The sequence below is a fragment of the Micropterus dolomieu genome, linkage group LG04 (assembly GCF_021292245.1).
Source record: "Micropterus dolomieu isolate WLL.071019.BEF.003 ecotype Adirondacks linkage group LG04, ASM2129224v1, whole genome shotgun sequence".
In the NCBI taxonomy this organism is placed as follows: Eukaryota; Metazoa; Chordata; class Actinopteri; order Centrarchiformes; family Centrarchidae; genus Micropterus; species Micropterus dolomieu.
The window spans coordinates 21,452,390-21,472,497 of NC_060153.1; the positions used below are offsets into that span (position 1 = coordinate 21,452,390).

The 20,108-nt window shown below is 41.6% G+C and overlaps 1 long non-coding RNA gene across 2 annotated transcripts in view; it reads right to left on the bottom strand.

The window, feature by feature from the left end:
- Positions 1-418: 418 nt before the first annotated feature.
- Positions 419-20,108, bottom strand: part of LOC123969249 — a 38,988-nt gene continuing 19,298 nt past the window's right edge. For both annotated transcript variants that reach the window (XR_006824697.1, XR_006824696.1), the window contains one exon: positions 419-606. This is a non-coding gene — a long non-coding RNA (uncharacterized LOC123969249). The remainder of the gene's footprint in view (positions 607-20,108) is intronic.

A 20,108-nucleotide genomic window follows, 5' to 3' on the forward strand; every position in this document is an offset into this window, starting at 1 on the left:
AAGTGTGAGCACACAATTGTTCATAAATCTGCAGTGACAGAGGTCCCATAGAGGCTCACTCTCAGGTGGGAAAACTCTTGTTGGGAGTGTATTTTTATGAGGCAATGACCCAGGTCAAACTCTACTGACCTGACATGAGAGTAAAATAGCTGGTGAAGATCTCTGGCGAAGGTCAAAGCAGAGCCATAAATCTGTAGAATTACTCTTTTCACAGTAAATAATTTAAGAAATACAGCACCAGGTTCAGAAGTAAGCAGTCCATTGTAGACTATGGTGATCTAATTCCTTACTCACCAACTTTTAATATGATTTGTAATGAATTTGTAGATTGATTGTCCATTTTGTTCATTAATATCAGTTTTTAATTTTATGAATCCTTGGTTCACTACATTGATCAAATCAAACATAAGGGCTACATTACATCTCTGCAGTTTTGTCCTGCCTGGCCTCCTCTTCACCTTCATTATCAGGCCATTACGAAATCAGACAATGTGTTTTATTGCAGATGTGTCAGCGGTGGGGAACACCCAGCCCACTGGCAGAACCATGGTTTAGATTTCTGACCTCCTCAGTTGTGTTTTTCTTTCCCTGTCAACACGGGACCAGCTGCGGAGGAAATGACAATATGACGGGAAAACAATAGTGATTAATAACATCTCTGCCCACCTACTCACACTCCCATCTTGCTCACTAATTTCTCCCTTCATGTATCCCAAACTGATCTTTTTCTGTACATGTGGCATGTTTGACCTCGCACCCCACTTCTCAATCTGCAGGGTTTCAACCCTTGACCCGTGAAATTGACACGTCACTGGATGAATTTACAAAGAATGGATTGAGGCAGCTGATAGCCCCATGAATTGTGCATCACTTGCAACTGTCTGCCCTGTCTCAAGCTCCGATTCACAAAAGACGTTGTGGAGTGCACATTGGCCTTGTTTTGTATCTGTTAAATGTTCATTTGCAGTTGTCTGTAGTGGCCCTAGTAATATTTGTTCTTAAAGTGTAGCATATCACACAACATAATGAAGCAACACTTGATGCACTATTGCTTGGTCTGGCTACGATCACTGCTGCCACGATCACTGTAAAGTCTGGGTGTGACAACCCTTATAAATGCGCTTCAGTTGGCACCAACCCTCCGAAGACGCTGGAGGGTTGTCTAATTTGTGCAGGTTCAGCGTCCGCAAAAGCCACGCAATCGTTTTGTGAAGTCACCCCTTAATCTTGCACAAACCCAGGAAGCTCACACACTTGCAGATTAAGTTTCTCCCCTCCTTTCCCTCTTAGGACCCGTCCTCTCTCATGCGCAAGGAATCTGGGCTGTGTTCTGCAACTTCAAGCCCACAGTGATTAGCAGGCCTTGGGGAATGGACCCACAGAACTCCCCCAAACTTGTAATGTTAGAGGTTTATGGCTGAACACAATCAAGAGATGCGTCAGTTCTTCTTTCGTAGCTCTTTTATAAATCAACTGACAGTTGATGTATTTCTTCTATTTCTCTCATTTTATCCATTTACATTCCCTTTTTTGAAGCACAAAAAAGGTACAAACCACAAAGAGTATAGAATTATCATGACAACACAAACTAGTCTTCACCTAGCTGTAATCCAGTTTGTGTGACAAATGTAGGAGGAAAGGAAGCTTCTTCTTACAGCTGAGGTATGTATTCAAGATTAACAGCATTCACAGATAAAGAAAGAAAATAAATGTTGGAAATGAAACACGGACAATAAGGGCTGCCCATTGACCTATCATGCCTACACATAGCAAAATTAATTGCATAAACTCATTAAATGAAAACTTCAAAAAGGTCATAAACCTATTCTTCTTCTTACTACGACTAGGCATCCAGAGCTTAAACCTTCACCTTCTATATTCAGATGACTTTCTTTACTGAAACCGAAAATTCAATGCAATACAGCCTGCTGAGAGTAAAACGCAGTGGTAAACTGCCAGTATTTTCCCAATAACACCTCACATGCCTATCTTGCATGATGTCTCTATGCCAATGACACACATTCCAGCACCTGTTTGCCCCTGGTCATTTGGGGGAGAATGACTGGTAAAAAGGCCACGGCTGTTGTAAAAGACAATCTGCTTTAGTAACTAGGTTTGGTTATAGGCAAACATCAAACCACAGCTTGTTCCAGCAATGAGATCTTCAGCTTTACTGTGATGCAATTCCCTTGATGGGAGGTGTGGGACGTCAAATTGGAGTCCCTCCTCACTGAGCTCTACTCAAATGTCCACGTCTGGATAGGAGAAACCCCATCGTGACTTCATAAATTACTTCCAGGTTTTGGTTAAGAAGGAGGGAGGGAAGGACAAAAGACATGATAGTAAGAAAAAAAGAAGGAAGAGAAAGAGATTTAAGGGGAAATTGGGAGGCTGTGTGCTCAGCCTCCTCACCACCACAGTCAATATTTGCCAGGACAGAAACACTTCCCACTGAATGATGAAGTCATTGTTTTGCATTGTATCCCAGGGGTCTACTGCAATTGTTTATATGTGTTTGTGCTGGTCGGTTGGTATGATTCTTAGTTATTTCCAAAGTGACAAGGCGAGGACGAGTAAAGCAATATCCTCCTTCCTGTGTGCTCAAGTATTCCTTTTACAATCCCTCAACCTGCCAGACATCACAATACACACAGCTGTAAATCCCTGCAGACTAATGCCACATCTGGAACAAACTGACAATTTGTCAAAAAAGTTCTCCCTTTTCTTTGTGATACTCACGTTCCTCTCAGAGCTCAAAGTACAGGTCAGGATGCTGCTTTTCTTTCTTTCTTACCTTACAAAGCAGAAAGCAGGATTTCAAAAGGATCTGCTATTGAAGACTTTATCCCAGGGAATAGATAAATTAGCACTTATTACCTTGCATTTATTAGCCATTATAGTGAAAGTTAATGGGCCCTTAAACATTACAATAAAAAAAACTCATAAAACACCTTTCAAATGGTTTGTTACCTTTCCCCCCCACTTACCACCAATACCGAAAAACCAAGAATGGCTTCAGTTTGATGCTGAGTTGTGGTTTCTTACTCAACTAGCTTGCATCAGCATTCCTAACTAATGAAGGCTGATGCCAGTTTTATACAAACAAAAACCCTGAAATCCCCCCTTCAAACAGCTGAATTAGTGCAAGACACATGATAGTCCCTGTGACTCAGCACTAGTCTGCTATTACCACTGCCAAGACAGGGAGGGAAGCTGTCCTAGAAACGCTGCTTTTGAGATGCAAAAAACACACTACATCTGCAGATAAAAAAAAATATATCACAGGTACAACGCTGAACAACAACTTAAGGTCTAACAATCGAGTGCAGTAAATGAGTGAAGGAGTGATTTTTATATATGGGGATAAAACAGTGAAAGTAAATGACATGAGCCCAAAAGGAACTTAAGCAACTAAAGGTTGGTCATTAGTGCGGGGGATAAATGTCCTATTGCACCGTGTCCCCAAGGCCTGAGTCATCTGGTGGTTTTGGTGATTAATGCCCAATATTTAATTTGGTGGAAACCTTTACTCATAGTGTATTGCAATATTCAGTATCGGACCCAGACTGTAAGAGTAATATTTACCAGGTCTACTAAACTACATTAACTCTTTATTGATCACCTACAGATAAGATAAGATATAACTTTATCAATCGCCTGGGACCCATCGCATGGGTCGTGCTGGACTCAATCCGGCAACCCACTGGTTTCCAAGCCAAGTCCTATCAGACTGAGCTAATGCCACCTCTACAGAAACAGGTGAATATAGATTCTCTCTTCTTCTTCTTGTACAAATAAATGTGACATCCAATATTAGTGACAAGTCATGAGAGAAACATGTCAGCAGGTCCTGCCACTTGGTGAAGACAGGTTCTGCAAAGCTTTCCTATGAACTCTAACCTGACCAGATGAGTCTACAAAAAGTGCTGGGAGAAGTTCAACACCCTACAAGCTTCAACTGGGACTGGTGTTAGACCCATCTAACCACTGCTTAGCAAGCAGTAGAGCAAGACAGTGCCAGACATTTAGCTGATATTAATATTCAGAAGAACATTCAATATATATAGTGAGATCACTTTCTGTCCCTCATTTCCCTCTCAGACATAAATCCAACATTAACTGTAGCAAGAGGACAGATACTCAGCACGGTGGTCCAGTGGAGAGCACTGTGGACTCACAGCAAGAGTGGTTCTGGGTTCGAACCTCTGTCCAAGTGCTCCAGTTTACCCCACCATCAAAAACATGTTAGGTTAAATCCTGTCAAGAATTGGAGTTGGTCCCTGTGCGCAGTACATTGGCTGACCTCTGCTCCTAGTACTTTGGATGGGTTAAATGTGAATAAATTATTCTAGGCACTGTACTATGTATGTGACAATAAACCTGATTTGATTTGACTCAGTGACCAAACAACAACCACAGTTTTGTTTCTCTTTTGGCATTTCCAAGAATCAGATTAAGTAACATAGTTAAACCATCTGTGGGAGAGAACAATGAGTCACTCAGGCTATGTCAACAAAACACAAGATATGAATTTGTCTGTAGGAAATTGAGGATCAGTTAGCCATATCCATGGAAAAATCAAACTTTTGAAGACTTCAGTGTTTACAAAATAAAATTACCCTGACTGTAAAAAATGTCCTCCATTTTGACAATACTGGTTCAAAGATGACATGCTCTTGCTTTGCTTTCTGCAAAGAAACCTGATCACAATGAGTCTGGGCCACTGCGTGTGCACCTGCATTAACGCTGAAATGTGTGCAGTCCTTTGTCAAAGCTCACATCTAAGCCCCTTAAACAGACCCAGCCCAAATACATTTGGTTTAACTTAGAGCTGGACGGCAATGTTCAATCAGACCCAAATCACAATCATCAAAAAGAAACAAAAAAAAGCTCAGAGCTTTCATCAGCCAAAAACTAACAGCAAGGATTTCTTTGCTTGGTGGGCCAACAGGTGACGCTCCACAGAGTTTATCGAGAGTGCACTTTCATGTTAATAATTAATCACAAATTAGTAAATATACATACCGTATATATACAGTTTATACAAACTTAGACACATGAACAACACACACACAGTTTGCTTGGGGATGACTTTCTTGAAAACAAAATTAAATGCAGCAGACTCGGACAGCTGGAAACCATGCTGTATGACATAATCACAGGCGGGCTCGCCAAGCTATTTACCCCCCCCCCAGTGATTTACAATACAAGTTAGAAAGAAGAGTAACACCCATTTCTTGGACGATAATACAACCCCTTCCTGTCTCTTTCTAAAACACACACTAATTCAAGCACATGCGCGCGCACACACACACACACACACGGTCTATCATCCCTCCTAAAGTGGAAACATAAGGAGAGGAACTGGAGAGGTGCTGGGGTCACTGAGGTTGATTGAGACGCAGGGACAATACTTCACCATCGCAGCACTCAGTGTTCATCTCCTCAGCCTCAGCGTGGGGGAGAAGTAACTTCTTTTGGCTACTTTTACAATGTTATTGAAGTACATGTCCAAGGTTGAAGTGCAATAAGTCACATGTAACAGTGAGAAATCTGTCTTAATTTACCACAAAGATATATTTTAAAACCTTGACCCGAGAGCAGGCATGTGGTGTTGAATTCAGATGGATACACAAATGCCTCGGGAGAGGAAATCAAGGCCAGCATGTGTGCAAATCATTCGGCCTGAAGCAGCAATATTTTCTTCAAGGGCCCCGGCACACAAAGTCATTCCTGAAACAATGAGAAAACCTCAGCAAATGGCCAAAAGATGAAGACCAAACAAAGCTTGTTGCAAGGGCCCTGTTATTACTTCTCTGCAAAAGAACCCTGGACAAATATTTGATTAGGGATTTCAGGATTCATTAGAGGGCCGAGGACATCACCATGGCATCGAGTGCCATGGAGACAGGATGTGCACGAAGAGTATACGTCTCCCCAACAGAGCTGAATCTCAAGGTAGGATATCCTAAACTTTGGTGAAACATTGGCAAAGCAAGACTTTTAGCAACTAAAATTGCACATGAAATTACTATTTGAGGCATTTTGAGCACAACATCTAGAAAATCAGTTCACAATTCACCTGCAATCTATAATGTGACTGAAATCTCCTTTTCAGATTTACCATTATACAATCCTATATTAGACTGCTAAAATCAAAGTTCTCAGAGGACCTCTAGTTTAAAGTAATATGTACCTTGGTGAAGACAAAAGGAAAAGGGATGAAACAACAGAGGAGGACAGTGTTTGCATAACGTGTAAGGAAGTCACTGCCTTCGGGAGGCAGCCCCATGGACGTAGGTGTAACTTATGTGAAGCCATCAGACTTCATTAATTCAGCACTGAGAAGATTAACTTGACAGCAAGTCAGACTTTATTTGCCAATGGCTTCGAAAATATATTTGGTGTTTATCAGGAGGAACAATTAGATGACAAGGAGTGAGAAAACCCCAAAAAGTGCGGTTTCTCAACAAATACACACTTTGGCTATGAACTGTAAACGTAAATGTGTTCATTCTCTATGGGCATGACACTGCCATGGTCTTATAGCAGAAAGATTTGGTGTAGGTTTACGTTTTACCCCAATCCAAAACCAATTGCAGCAAAAACAAGATTCATTCTGCACTCTAATCTGAAGCATGATTACATTTCGCTGCCAGACAAAATTTCTGTGATAGTTTATCTGCAGATAAAAATAAATATAAAAAAAGTACAAAATGGTCCATAACCCCGAGGCCTGGAATGCAAATCATTGATCACGCAAAACACCTCAAGGGATATAAAACTGGATAAAGTGAAGCGAGTGAAAGCAGCAAATTCAGCGCTGGCAAATAAATAACATGAGCAAGGAGGAACTAAACCACAAACTTTCCCCATCAGTCAGTCAGTTATCCAACCATGAAAGGGGGTCTTTCATGGGAACACTGAGAAAACAACAGGCAGAAATAGAAATGAGCAGCTCCTAACAGCTCCTTATCACTGCACAGTCAATGGTAAACAGACACCTATGAAAAGATCGACTAAAGCACCGAATCACTCCTCCTTTCCCTTAGGCGTAAAATACAGGATAGGCGCCACAAGACGGGAAGAAACATCAACAAACATTTAAGACTCTTAAATAACAAATGGAGGACTAAATACAGGTAATAGCCCATCTCTTCTCAATGCATAAAACCCAGCCCCACATATGAACATTCCCCCCGCAAACAACCTACTAAGCATGCTGACACTTGAGAGGGCGGCACCTCTGTTCTGCACACAGAAAGCCATCTCAGGCCCATTCACAGCTCCCGGCTCTATTCTTCTCCATAGTAAAAGACCAAGTAAAGACCGCAATCTGAAAGGAGAGAACGGGGCCTCTGCTGTTTCATTTAGCATGAAGCAACTAAAGCGGAAAGTCTCCTATTCTCTTCCCAGCTTAGAAGTTTCTCATGTACCCTGAACTTGTGTGCACGAGACTCCAACAAAAAAAAAATCCATGCCTCAGGCTTGAAAACATGCATGGGTTTCACAGATTAATATTCTTTTCCTCTGTACTGTCAGCTGAACTGCACAGAGGCAACAAGGGTAGACAGCAGTCAGATAGCAGCCCTGATGGTGGAGAACACAGCATCCATTATATCAGTCATAGAACACACACGCGCACACACACACACACCCCGTACCAATCAAGTAGCATTGTAAAGAAACTGCTCTACAAACCTGCTGGATAGCCTATTAGAGAGAACTGCTGCCTCCGAAGCTTCCTATTCACCAGACAGTTGGGATCCACCTGCACTGCAGCGAGTCCTCTGCTTGTCCTGCTCGCTCTCTCCCTCTCTCTCTCACTCGCTCTCTCTCTAACACGCCTCTCCCATTGTAGCTCAACGCAGTGTAAAACTGTTGCGCCGGCTGCCCTTTTTCCTTTATGCTCCTCCTACAGTATCTCCCTTGTTCCCCCTCCTTCCCCACTGAAGCAGGAGCCAGTCTGCTGTATCTGGTTCTGTGCAGTGGGCAACACTGATCGAAAACACAACTTATCCACTGCATGAGCTGCAGAGGGCTAGCCAGCATGCAGAGAGGGGGAAAGGGTGCTGATGGTGCTGCAGGGTTGAAGGGGGAGGGTAAAAGCTGATTTAAATTCACGCACATGCACACACACACAGGAGTTAGATGACAGGGTCTTTTCCCCTCAGGGTGCTTCTGTGACCTTTTGTGAAAAAGACCTTCAAAGATTTTTTCTGCCATTCCTTCTTTCAAAATGTTTTATTCATTGGCCCAGACTTGAGGGCAAAGGGAGGACGCAAGGAAATGAAAAGTGAAAGTTTTCAGAATAAGAACACTATTTATTCCCTCCATCTCTGTTCTGTAATTCTTTCCCTCCTTCCATTCCGGCTCAGCTTCCTTAAGCTTACTTAAACTTACTCCTTTCTTTTTAGATCAAACTTTTAAATTTCTCCTATACTTGCACAAAAAATGCCACAGCTCCTTTCAGTTAAGTTTGACAAGAGAACCTACTTTCCCTCCACCAAAAAGGGCCCCTCCCTCCCCATTACTCCTCCAAAAGACATCCAGAACTTTCCCTGATAGCAGCTTAACAACCTCCTCATGTGAGGAATCTCCATCCACACAAAAGAGTTTGAGGAGGAGAATTTGACCAAAACAAAGAAAGGAGGGAGGTGCTGGGCTAGTATTTAGAAACTGGGAAATTTGCAAGAAACATCAAGACTCCACAAGTGAGAGCCAGCAGGCGGCTAGCTTAGCTTAGCATAAAGAGGGATTCTGCTTTCTTATAGCATTGCGTTTTAAAATTCTTTTGCACAGATTTAACGTGTTAATTAGTGAGCTAGGTGCTAAAGAGGTGAGTTTCGTTAACTTTGGACAGAGCCAGGTTAGCCTTCCCCCTGTTAAGCCTGATTTATACTCCTGCTTAGGGTTTACGTGCGTAGCTACGCCGTAGGCATTTATACTTGTGCGTCCGTCAATCTGCAATTACCCCCCCAAACACTAGTCGGCAGTAGCGCTACAGTGTCCACTGTGTTGACTTAGCCGGCCGAGCAGGCTAACTTCTGGTTTAGCCCTCCGCTAACGTGAATGGGGGTAAAATTGTAAACGTGCGGCTGGTGTAGCCTTTTCAAATGTTATTGACCTAGTGGATCATATTCTGATAGTGAAACGAGTAAAAGTTACTTCAAAGCACAGGTACTTCCTGTCTGCTCTGAGGCATTGCGAGGCTACCCAGCCGACCAATCACAGAGCTTATGGTCCGCGTCGACTCAACCTGTAGTTACATTTTTGAAGAGGTGCACGTCAGGTTACGGTGACTTCACACTGATCAGGCTGCCCATGCAGAGTTCAACTGAGGATACATCTTCACATTTCTTCCCTCCACCCGTCCATGTCCCCTAACAAACATGTCTGCATTAAGCATGTAGACTAGAAAAAGCCCATTTTGAAATTGAGAGAAATAATTTTCAAATATGCCAGATTTCTCAGAACTCTGTTCAGAAGAATTAGGATGGACCTCAACATACATTTAACTTCCCTCCTGTAAAGGCAAATTATTGGGTGTGTGTAATTTATGGTCAGTCAGAGCAACAAACAAATGTCAAATGAATTTTTAATTGCTGCTTCCTCGAAGACGCTTCCATTTGGAGGGTAAAAGCGCAGCTTTATTGCTGACTGTCACAGAAACAAGGCAGACAATAATTATAGGAAGCAAAAATACATGCTACTGTCCAAAGCCGGCAGAAGAAGCAAGTGAGCCAGCTGAGCCTAAATCAATTCGGAATCAATTATTCAAGCTAAGAGAGGGGGATTACGGGGAGACACACTCAGGCCAAGCTTCTGTATACCCAGCTGTCAATCACTAAGTGGCAGGGATTCCCTGCTTACTCTACTTGTCTGTGCGGTGAGTGTGGTTTTATATTTGTGAAACTACGTCTAGGACGAGAGGATCAGTCCCTCATCAGGGCTGAAAGCAGTGAATCTCCCACACTGGAAACTATTTAGCTGTGGTGTGTTGAAGCTGCACTGAAATAAACGGCATCCCCAGTGTTGTTGGGAATAATTTGTAATTGACAGCTAATGGCTCATGTTTGCAGAAAAACCTCAAACATGCATAGTCCTGCATTGTCTTATGACGCTATAAGCCTTACTTACTGATGGTAAGATGCTGCATATAAAAACATCTCACACATGCATTTACTAAACAGCACATTAAAACACAATAACCAGCACCACATCCACTCTTGCAGTGTCCCTCCAGCTCTGGCAGACTGCGTATACCTGTCCCAGAATAAACCTCGCCCTCTGGCCTCCCACAGCATAGCCAGAGCTGGATGCTTGGTCTAACATTAGCACATATTTAAGTCAAAGGTTCAGGGGCCCGGCAGTCTCCATGGGTTAAAAAGGGAAGCACGTCTTGAATTGCTAGTTGTAACTTTCTACAATACCTTCAGGAGAAGAGGGAGGAAGATGGAGCAGTGCACTTTGCAAATGTCAGATGGTGTGTGCATACTGTACGTTAATAAGCACTCATAGGTAGGTAATTATACAGTTCAAGTAGAGAAGGTTGAGCTTTAAGTCAGTATAAAGTTGTAAATCTATGCTGGTTGGTAATGCTATGTGTGTACAGATGATTTGTGCATAACAGAGTAAGCTTCATACATTATAAATCATCAAATTGTTAAGTACTTGTCTATTAGTATCCTTCCATTAATAGATCATGACATAATATTGCTCCACTCAGCAGCTGGGCAGCGGCATGTGTTCACATATATGTGTATGAGCAGATTGGACTTCAGAAATTGAAACCTATGGCTTTAAGACCATGTCCCCCCTTAGGACAGACTGGTTGCAGCGAGTTAATCTCTGAGCATGAAAATGTATCAACACAACAACAGTGTTTTTAGATGTAGACGTATTCCAGACAGAGTTTTTAATAATTTGGGCTTTTGTTTTGCATTTGGCCATGTTCATGTTGACATTGTATTAATTTTAATTTGCCATTTCTTGAATCTAGAGCCACCACATGTGAAAAATATGTGGCTTTTCCTAATCAAAGACAACTAAGTGCACAGCCCGGAGCAGTAGAAAAAGCCATACCCACAAAACTGTGGCGCCAGCATGAATAAAACAACAATACAACAGTGGTACAAAATGTGCCTAAAAATCTGATCAAGTGGGTAAAAAAGGTCTCTGCCTAGAATCAAACTGTGCAGAGTGAATAAACCCTTTATACTCCCTGCAAACACGAGAGGATAGCAAAGCAACGTAACTGCTGACGCAAGCTTAAATCCCCGGAAAAACCCAGAGGAAGTGTTAAGATTCACCTGCAGCAGTTTGCAGTGGCCTACGTCCAGCATTGGAAATAAAGCATGCATGTGGAGCAGAGTGAAGCTGATGCAGGAGGACCTATACAGCCCCCTACACAGTGACGGACTGTCCTTTTTGTAAAGAAATATGAGCAATACGTTGTCAAATTGTACAGATAATGCAGAAAGGATATGTGGCAGCCACAGTGTAGAGTGTTGTGTGTGTGCGCATCTTAACCTCTTTCAGGAGTCTATAAGGTTTCTTATTTCATAGCTCTACTTGTTGACAGAATATAACATTTAATAAGTATTTCATGGGTATGTGTCATACTTTAAAGTAACTAAACATGACAAAATGGCCCCAGGCACTCCACTTTATTAATCATCCAGATTTATTTGTCCTTGTTTATTCACAGAATGTGGTCGAGTCCTGAGGCGACCCCCCTCACAGTGTGGGTGTGGAGACTCTTGGCCTATTTGCAATGGGGAGGGGGTTTCTCTTTAATTCCCCATGTTGACTGTAACACTATATGACAGAGGTAAACATGATGTTTCAACTAATGAGCCCAGCACAAGGTCAGGGGGTGCTCATTATGGTAAAAATTCACACTGTGACAGGGACTTAAACTTCATCATGTGACAGTTACAACTTGTTTTCAGGGTTAACTTAAATTTAATAATGCAATTCTTAAACAGCAGGAACAACAACAATTACTCAATCGCAAAAAAAAAAATACTCATGTTGGTGGCTTAATAATAATGATGTCAGGATTAGCAAAAGCAAAAAAGTCATCTACCTACAACAGACCATAAAAACTACAGAATTCAACCTACTCTCCCAGTGCGGTCCAGAGGGAGCAGTTAAGACATGAAGTAAATCTCACAAATATCCAAGGGGGGTTTTGGGCTGCAAGAGCCGCTCATCGACAGGAGGCCTGGGCTTTAAGTCTGCCTGGCTCCAGTGGAGACAGCGAGGGAAAGATCCAGACAAACACAGCTCGCTGCCAAGCATAGTTACTTACAACACCCACTCCACTCCACTCCACTGCACATTTCCACTGCTGGTTGCCAGATTCAGTAATGATGATATTAGATAAAAACAACCTCCTTTGAATACACAAAAAAACAAACAAACAAAAAAAAATTATATATATCCAGCTGAGCAAATGAGATTAATTTGGGATGAGTTGTTGGAAGGAAAAGGGTTTGGAGTGTTTTAATGTATTAAGACAGAATGACTGAAGAGTGTAAATATTTTTGAATCATTGCATGGCTTCATTGTGAATAATGACATGTAATGGTGGCTGTCAGAACCCTCTAAATTTTGGACGTTTGGTATGTGCAGCTAGTAAAATAAAGCAGAATAATGTTTTGATGTTGCACTTTTATGACAGCTATAATGAAATTCTCTATAATATATGTCAATGATCTAAGCAGAGCCTCTCCACAAAGGAGGTAGTAAATAATTTGTAGTGCTGTTTATTACCTGCTTGGTGCTCAACACACTACTCAGCACACGAAACACCAACAAGTATTTTGGGGAGAACTTTTTCTTTAAGAGTGACCTGACCATTGTCAGGTCATGTCAGACTTCAACTGCAGAGTGCTGAGCTATAACACTCCCGTCTCCTCGTCCTCCCTTTACTGCAAGTCCATTTTTTCCTCTAGTGTCATGAGGAGACTTTAATGAATCAGCCTATTGAGCCTGGCAGAACTGTGCACAGGCTTGACACGGCCAAAGTGTGTATGCGTGTCTGTGTGTGTGAGAGTGAAAGAGAGAGAGTGTGTGTGTGTACTGCGATCTAACTTTCCCAGCCTCCCAGAACACAAAGCTGTCGTTTGTAGCCTCTCTGCACTACAAAAGCCCCACAGGCCACCAGAGCTTAAAATGAATGTGTGTGAGTAAGTGTGCCTTCCACTGTAGGTCTATATGGTTGTATATGCTTGTGCATGTGTGCTTGACTAAATACATGCACATGTATGTTAATGAGCAAAATAATCAGCTGCAGATTTTATGTATATATTTATTTACGTGTGTGTACATGCGCGTGTCTGTGTGGTCAAGATGTGGTCACATACACCCAGTCTGCATTTTACTGGGATGCGCCTAATGATTACAAGACAAGATCATATGGCACAGAACACAAACTGAACCACCAAACCACCAAACCATGGCACGCAGACAGACAGCCAATAAAGCTAAAGATATACGGCCGCTGCAACAAGACCAGAACTCTGTCTTAGATTTGAACACAACTCCAAAGAGAGGCCAACAAATCATATCAAATACGGTTGTAAAACACAAAGCAAATACAGTACATGCGCAATAAGGCATAGAAAAAAAACACTGAGGGTGACCGAAGAGACAGCTGTTAAACTAACACCCATTCTGATTATAATTAAAACAGTTTATAACTACAAATCAGTGAGTGTCAAGACCCTTTTTGATTAATATCAATGCACATGGTGTGTGTGTGCGTCCCTCCAGTCCTACAGAGAGAGAGGTCGAGCATGAACATGACCTTTTCCGCATTCATCTGACTAACCGTGCTGTCATCTTTCTAATAGTGACTGAAATAAATTACACAAAACAAAAATATAAAGTTAAATAGTGACATTACTTTTATTCGTTTACATTTGAAAACACTTATTCAATACCTCAATAAATTTGACACAATGTAAAAGATGAACAAGAACAAACTTGTAATAAGCTCAACCTCTCTCATGCTGGAGGGCTGGGTTGAACATCATTATACCATTATCCATGTCAGATGTGCCCAGCCATTTATGATTTACACCAAAGACTCTCCCTGAAAGTCCAAGAACTGCACAACTTATTATTATATTATCGTTTCACCCTCTATAAAAATCCATCACTTTGGATGCCTACAGTCTTTCTATGTTTCTGTATCGCAGCCTGTATCCACCAACAGCTGGCCATCTCTCATCTCAAAACCCGCTTTGGCCTGCAGATTCGCCCAGTAGTCTCTAAACCAAAGCCAGCTTAGCATGTGTGTTGGCTTGTCTTTAATAAGTGAGTGAGTGAGAGGCGAAGACATGTCTGACTCAGTTTGTATCAGGGAAAGAGAAAAAGAGATACATACAGTATGTGTGCACAGATCCTCAACTGCACCTATCTAAGAGTATAATAGGAGTTCAGGATGAGTCTTTAAACGCACCAGAAAGTATCATGTATGCACTTAAAATAATCGTTTTAAACCACACAGTTCAAAAAAACTAAATTTATGTTTCAAATTGCAGCGCATTGTTAGTGGAAAAAAGAACCTGATCTCTAATAAAGGCTCAAGTTAGTGCAAGTTATGGTCTGGCTACTCTCCGTCTAACACTGAATACGTTTTAAATAGACAGAAGTATCAGTCTGTGTGTATGCCTCTACTTTTAATTGTCATGTACTAAACTACAAATGTGTATTGATATGTTGGCATACTTTCTTTATCAGCTTATCTTGGCTTTATAATAGTATTAAGCCAATATCTCATCCTGTAGGGATGTATATCTGAAAAGTATCACCTGTAAGACTTTTACTAAAATGCAGATTGATATGGGTATCAGTCGCTGTATGGAAAAATATGAGCTTCTCACAAACCACATTGGTGCACCCGTGACTGAAAATCAAGGTACTTTCAACTGGCAAAGGAATTTCCATCATCACTGATCCCTGATGAATTTACCAAACTCCACTATGTATGTGTGTTTACACAGAGACAATTATGTGGGTTGTTTTGTGTAGTTTGGACCAGCCGGGAGATAAGAGGCCAGCCAGATGGGAGAAGAGACAGCAAGCGGCCAGCAACAATGCCAAGTCAAACCAGCGTCTAACTCCACCAAGTAGTTATCTGTGGGGATGGAAGCCTGAAGCTACACTTTGACTGGAGGGTAACATGTTTGTGTCTCCAGACCAGCTGGGGCATCTGGGTAATGGAAATTAAGGAGTGGGAATACAGTTGTCTGATGTCTGTTGTCCAATTAGCAATTTTTCCATATTTATTTTGCTGAGGGAAAAAAAAGATTTTACTTAATTTTACTCATGCATATTTGTTGAAAAAATATTTTATCATAATTGTTTTGAATGTTTTACCTCAGATTTGTGAACTGAGCCATTGTTTGGCATCAAGTGTTTGTTGTGACCATAAAGAATAGTTTAAAACCACAATTAACCATCTGGTTTCTTCAACTTTCACTCAGTGGCAAAAAACAGCCTTTAAACTTCAAAGACATAATGATATGACATTTTTTTTTATTGTGATAACATTTTTTACCATATGTACATGACACCCAGCCCTACTTTTTTCTTTCTATATTTAAGTATGCAATGCTTTGTATTAATAAGAGCCTGTTATTTGATGTTTTTTCTTATGCCCCCTCTTGATACCATCACCTCTTCCAAACAAAAGGCAATTTATTATGAATTTTTGCTTCACAAAACGCAGGCAGGCAGATCCCAACAAGACATTTCGGTAAAAACTCACTACAAATGGCATTCCAACCAGGTGCATAACATCAACAGGGCGAGGCAGCCAGGACTGGGCTGCATGCTGAGGCATTTAACAAAGTCAGAAGATGAGGAGACTTTAACCGAGGAGGGAAAGGGAAGCTGACGTCTCTTTACTGCCCTGCTGAGTAGAGGACAGCTCGTCTTACTGAAGGAGATGTAAAAGAGAAGAGAGAGAGAAGGAAGCAGGAGGATAACAAATGACAAACAGCCACAGACAGAAAAACTGACAGGAGCGTGTACTGGAAGTAGAAGGATAGAAGAGTACTGACTCAGAAATGAGAAATGGAACAGATAAATAAATTTTATCTGTCAAACTTTGACCTTAGCTTCCCTACTCCTGTAAATGGTTTAGCAGTCATGTGGTCTCTTCTCTCCTCGGTATTTTTTGCTTGGCCCTCAACTTGTTATTTCAACTTTCCTTGTTGTACAGACAGACTCTAAATCCTGAGGAATGCCTGTTCCTGTCTTTTTTTTTTTTCCTACCCCTTGCTGCCTCTTTGTTACCTGGTTACATGGACACCTTGACCACTTTATGCAATGCCAAGTATTTCAACCTCTCTCGCAGTCACGTCATACCGGCTGACAAGAATGGTTAACAAGAGAGAAAGAAATTATGTTTCAGACATATTACTTACTGCTATAATGAATATTTTTATATTTAGAATGGATGAAATTACGTGTTATGTAAACGAGATTACCGGTAGTGACATACCCACAGATAATTATCACTTCCCCTCAACTATATGAAGCATGCTTTTGGTTTTATGGCCCACAACTGTTTCACAGCTCTCATTGGGGTCGTTTTCAGGGGGGGGGACAACAAAAACAAAACATTGTACTATACCCGTTTAACACCAAATGGCAGATGCACAACAACAGCCACTATCTGGTGAACACAACGGAGCAGTTAGCAGCTAAAGAGCTAGATATTTTCCCTCAGGAGGTGGTAGAGACCAAAATAGCCAAGAGAGTGAAAACTGGACTTAATTTGCATTGAATGGTAACGTTGCTAAGTGTCTGTTCAATGTGTAAAGACACAATTGTTTGCCAAGACATTCGCCACATCAACTTGTACAGTAATAATAATATCAATGCACCCAAGTGCCTCACTACCGAGGTCGTGATCCAAGATGGCTGCTCTGACTATCAACAGTTAGTGAAAGCTGTAGTTTATACTGTTTATTAGCACTTATATATTAAGCACAGCACTTCGTACACAAAGTGCTGTCCAACTGCTGTCTGTGGTCGTGTTGCTACAGTGTTTAGTATGCATAAGAACAGCACAATGCCTTTTTTTAAATCAACCGGCGTATCAATAGCTAATGTGGCAAGTTGTAAACAATGGCTGGCCAAGCGAGGTTTTCCGATTTGTTAACTGGAACCAAAAGACAGGATGTTGAGGCAGAATAATTTGTTATTTGGTGTGTTGTACTGTATAGTACTAAGAAATAAAAAATGTGCAAATGTTTAATGTTATGTTATTTCTTTTGTTGTGTTCATCATGTGAAAAGGCTTCTGAGGGGGAGAACCACAAGCAACATTACTTATAACCAGTTTTTGTAGTATGTTTTGAATTTATCTCACCAGTGTGTAGGACTGTGTTGTAGTGTATGTGTTTTTGAGGGCTTGTGTGTCATGTCTGAGGGCAAAGTTTGTTTTTTCAGATTGAATGGTTTTGAGTGGACAGCTTCATTTTGACCCGAAAATAGGTCATTTGTGGAATTGGGTGAGAAGTTCTGGATTTGTGTTTAAAGTTTCGAGAAAAAGAGGCATAATTTCAAGAAATGTGTTTAAAGCAATCGAGAAAAACTGTAATAGACATGTCAAAAGGTCATCATGCTTAATTCAGTTAAATAGTGTGTATTACATCTGAACTCTGCTGTGAGTGCAGGATAAACCAAATCACAGAAAGCACTATGAAACTCATTAAGGGATTACATCAACAGCTGTTAATCCACTTTCTATTGTGCTGTAATTTATAAATGGAGCATTAGGATCTTAGCCAGATGGCTTAGCTGTCGTTTGCACTCTAAATGGCAAACATGTCCAAATCACAAAGCTGTTAGATCCAGTGGGAATCCCGTGGCAGAGTCCTTGTTGATAATTACACTGAATCAACTAGTTGGACAGAATTGTGATATTTTTTAAAACAAGATTAGTTATCAACGATAACTGTCTTAGTCTTTAGGTTCAGATCAGTACAGGTAGTAGATGTCAAGTGGATTACTATCGATGGGGGCAAGAGCTTAACGGAGCCAATGAAAATGTTTAGTCTCACAATCCTCAGTAATTCCTGATGTGTGTGAGGTGATGTTTTGACCTTGTATTTAATTGAACATTTTCCATAATTTTGAAAAACATATTTTATTCTCAGGCCATATTGCCTTGCTTCATTTCAGCCTCTAGTCTGAAATGTAAATGTATGTACTGAGTGTAGTCAGTATCTCTGTAATGTACTCTGTATCCTGATGAAATGTACACGTGGATGCGTGTCATGCAAAGTGTCCATTCAACATACCAATCTAAAAATAAAACGCAGTATTATCAGTTACCTGCTAGCCACAGCAGTAATCAGAGACACACACTAATAGTGTTATGAACACACAAACACTCTGAGCAGCTAAACCTGGCAATGCTTCAAATGGTTGCCTGCAGGGATAAAGTAGGCAGATATGAGGACAACTGTCGCCTAGCTTGGGCTGCAGTGGGGCTGGGAACCAAAAGCCAGCTCCAATAAGAACTAAATCCAAATTGCCAAAAAGCTCGTACCTATCTGCAAGGACTTGGCTATCTGCCAGGTCCTGTCTACGGCATGCATCAAGCATGCATGGTTAATGTCACAACAGTAGTGAAGATAGGCCTTGATAACCGCTCCAAAGTGCGACTTCACTTTATTAAAGACACTGACAAGTCAAAGTGCCCTGCATGTGGGAATCTAATTAATTGTAAGTCAGGTTACGCATTAAATTCTACCAAATATTTAAGGCAGCACACCGTCGATCTGAAAGAATGTTCGAGCCTGAGTCATCAGCCAGCACTAGAGGCCGGGATAACTCACCCTGATGCACCATTCTCACTGGCAATAAGGAAAAGACAAGTGAAGAGAAAACTGAGGAGTGTCAAATTGTATGTATTTACTTTGTGAATTTACTTATTTCAATGTTTATTTCTTAAAAGAATAAAGATATTTCTGTTATCTAAACTTTTTTTTTTTTTTTTTTTTAAACCATACTAGAACTGAAACTGGGCTTCAAAAAGCAGAATCGGAATCTATCAAATTCAAACGATACCCTACCCTAGCCTGCAACAGTACTACGAGAGGTATTTGACACATTATGAGACACGTCAGCAGTCAGAGCTGCATTGGTGTTTTTCCCCTGACCTGGCCAGCCCTGGACCTGGGAGATATGCCAAAATGGGAGTGAGGGGGTGAGATAGATGCTCTTGAAGTATCTGACAGAGAAAGAGGGAGAGTGGGAAGGTAAGATAAGACTGAGACAGTGAGACTTAGGGCCGGATTTACCAACTCCCTGAATAAAGACTACTAAATTGCCTGTGCATTTTAAAATATTGCACGTGTAATTATAGTACCTGTATTATTGCGTAGATGACAACAGGCGCAAACACAATGGAGATGGGAGTATTTAAATGAGGGTTTTGCATGTCAAGCAGCCACTGCGTAAAAACTTTGGTTTGTTCATTCAGTGTGTCCTGAGTATGTGGGAATCGTATGCACCTGCCCATCCTGCCTAAGACTGCACTAAGTACTTGGGACAGCACACCTGAAAAACTGCTTTGGGAAACCCCAGCAGAAACAGAAACAGTGTGCTGGAATGACCCATAAGCAAGGAAATGCCAGCAGATCGTGCTTCATCCAGCCAGAGGGAACAATCACTGACTGTCCGCACCGTGGCCTGTCGCTCAGCAATCTCCTGTCCCTGGCCCTGTAGCTATGTGCTCCAGCCGCGCCCCCAGCAGCCTAGCTATCTGCCTCTGAGCTATCTGCTCCAGCTGCTGCCCCAGCAGCCCCATCCTCCTAGCTCTCTGCCCCATGTCCCCCAGCCCCAGGAGCCCAGTTACCAGTCTTTCTGGCCTCCTCAGTGGCCCAGCCACCAGCCGCAGGGGGTACATGTGCTACAAACCCCAGTATCCGCAGATCAGTTACTCACCCCTGCAGCTGGAGGTTTCTAAGCAGCCACACTACAATGGCTGGGCAACTGCGACACAAGGAGTTGCCCCTGAAAGGGATACAACAACAAAAAAAAAAAAAAAAGGAACGAAGTCAGGTCAAAACAAAA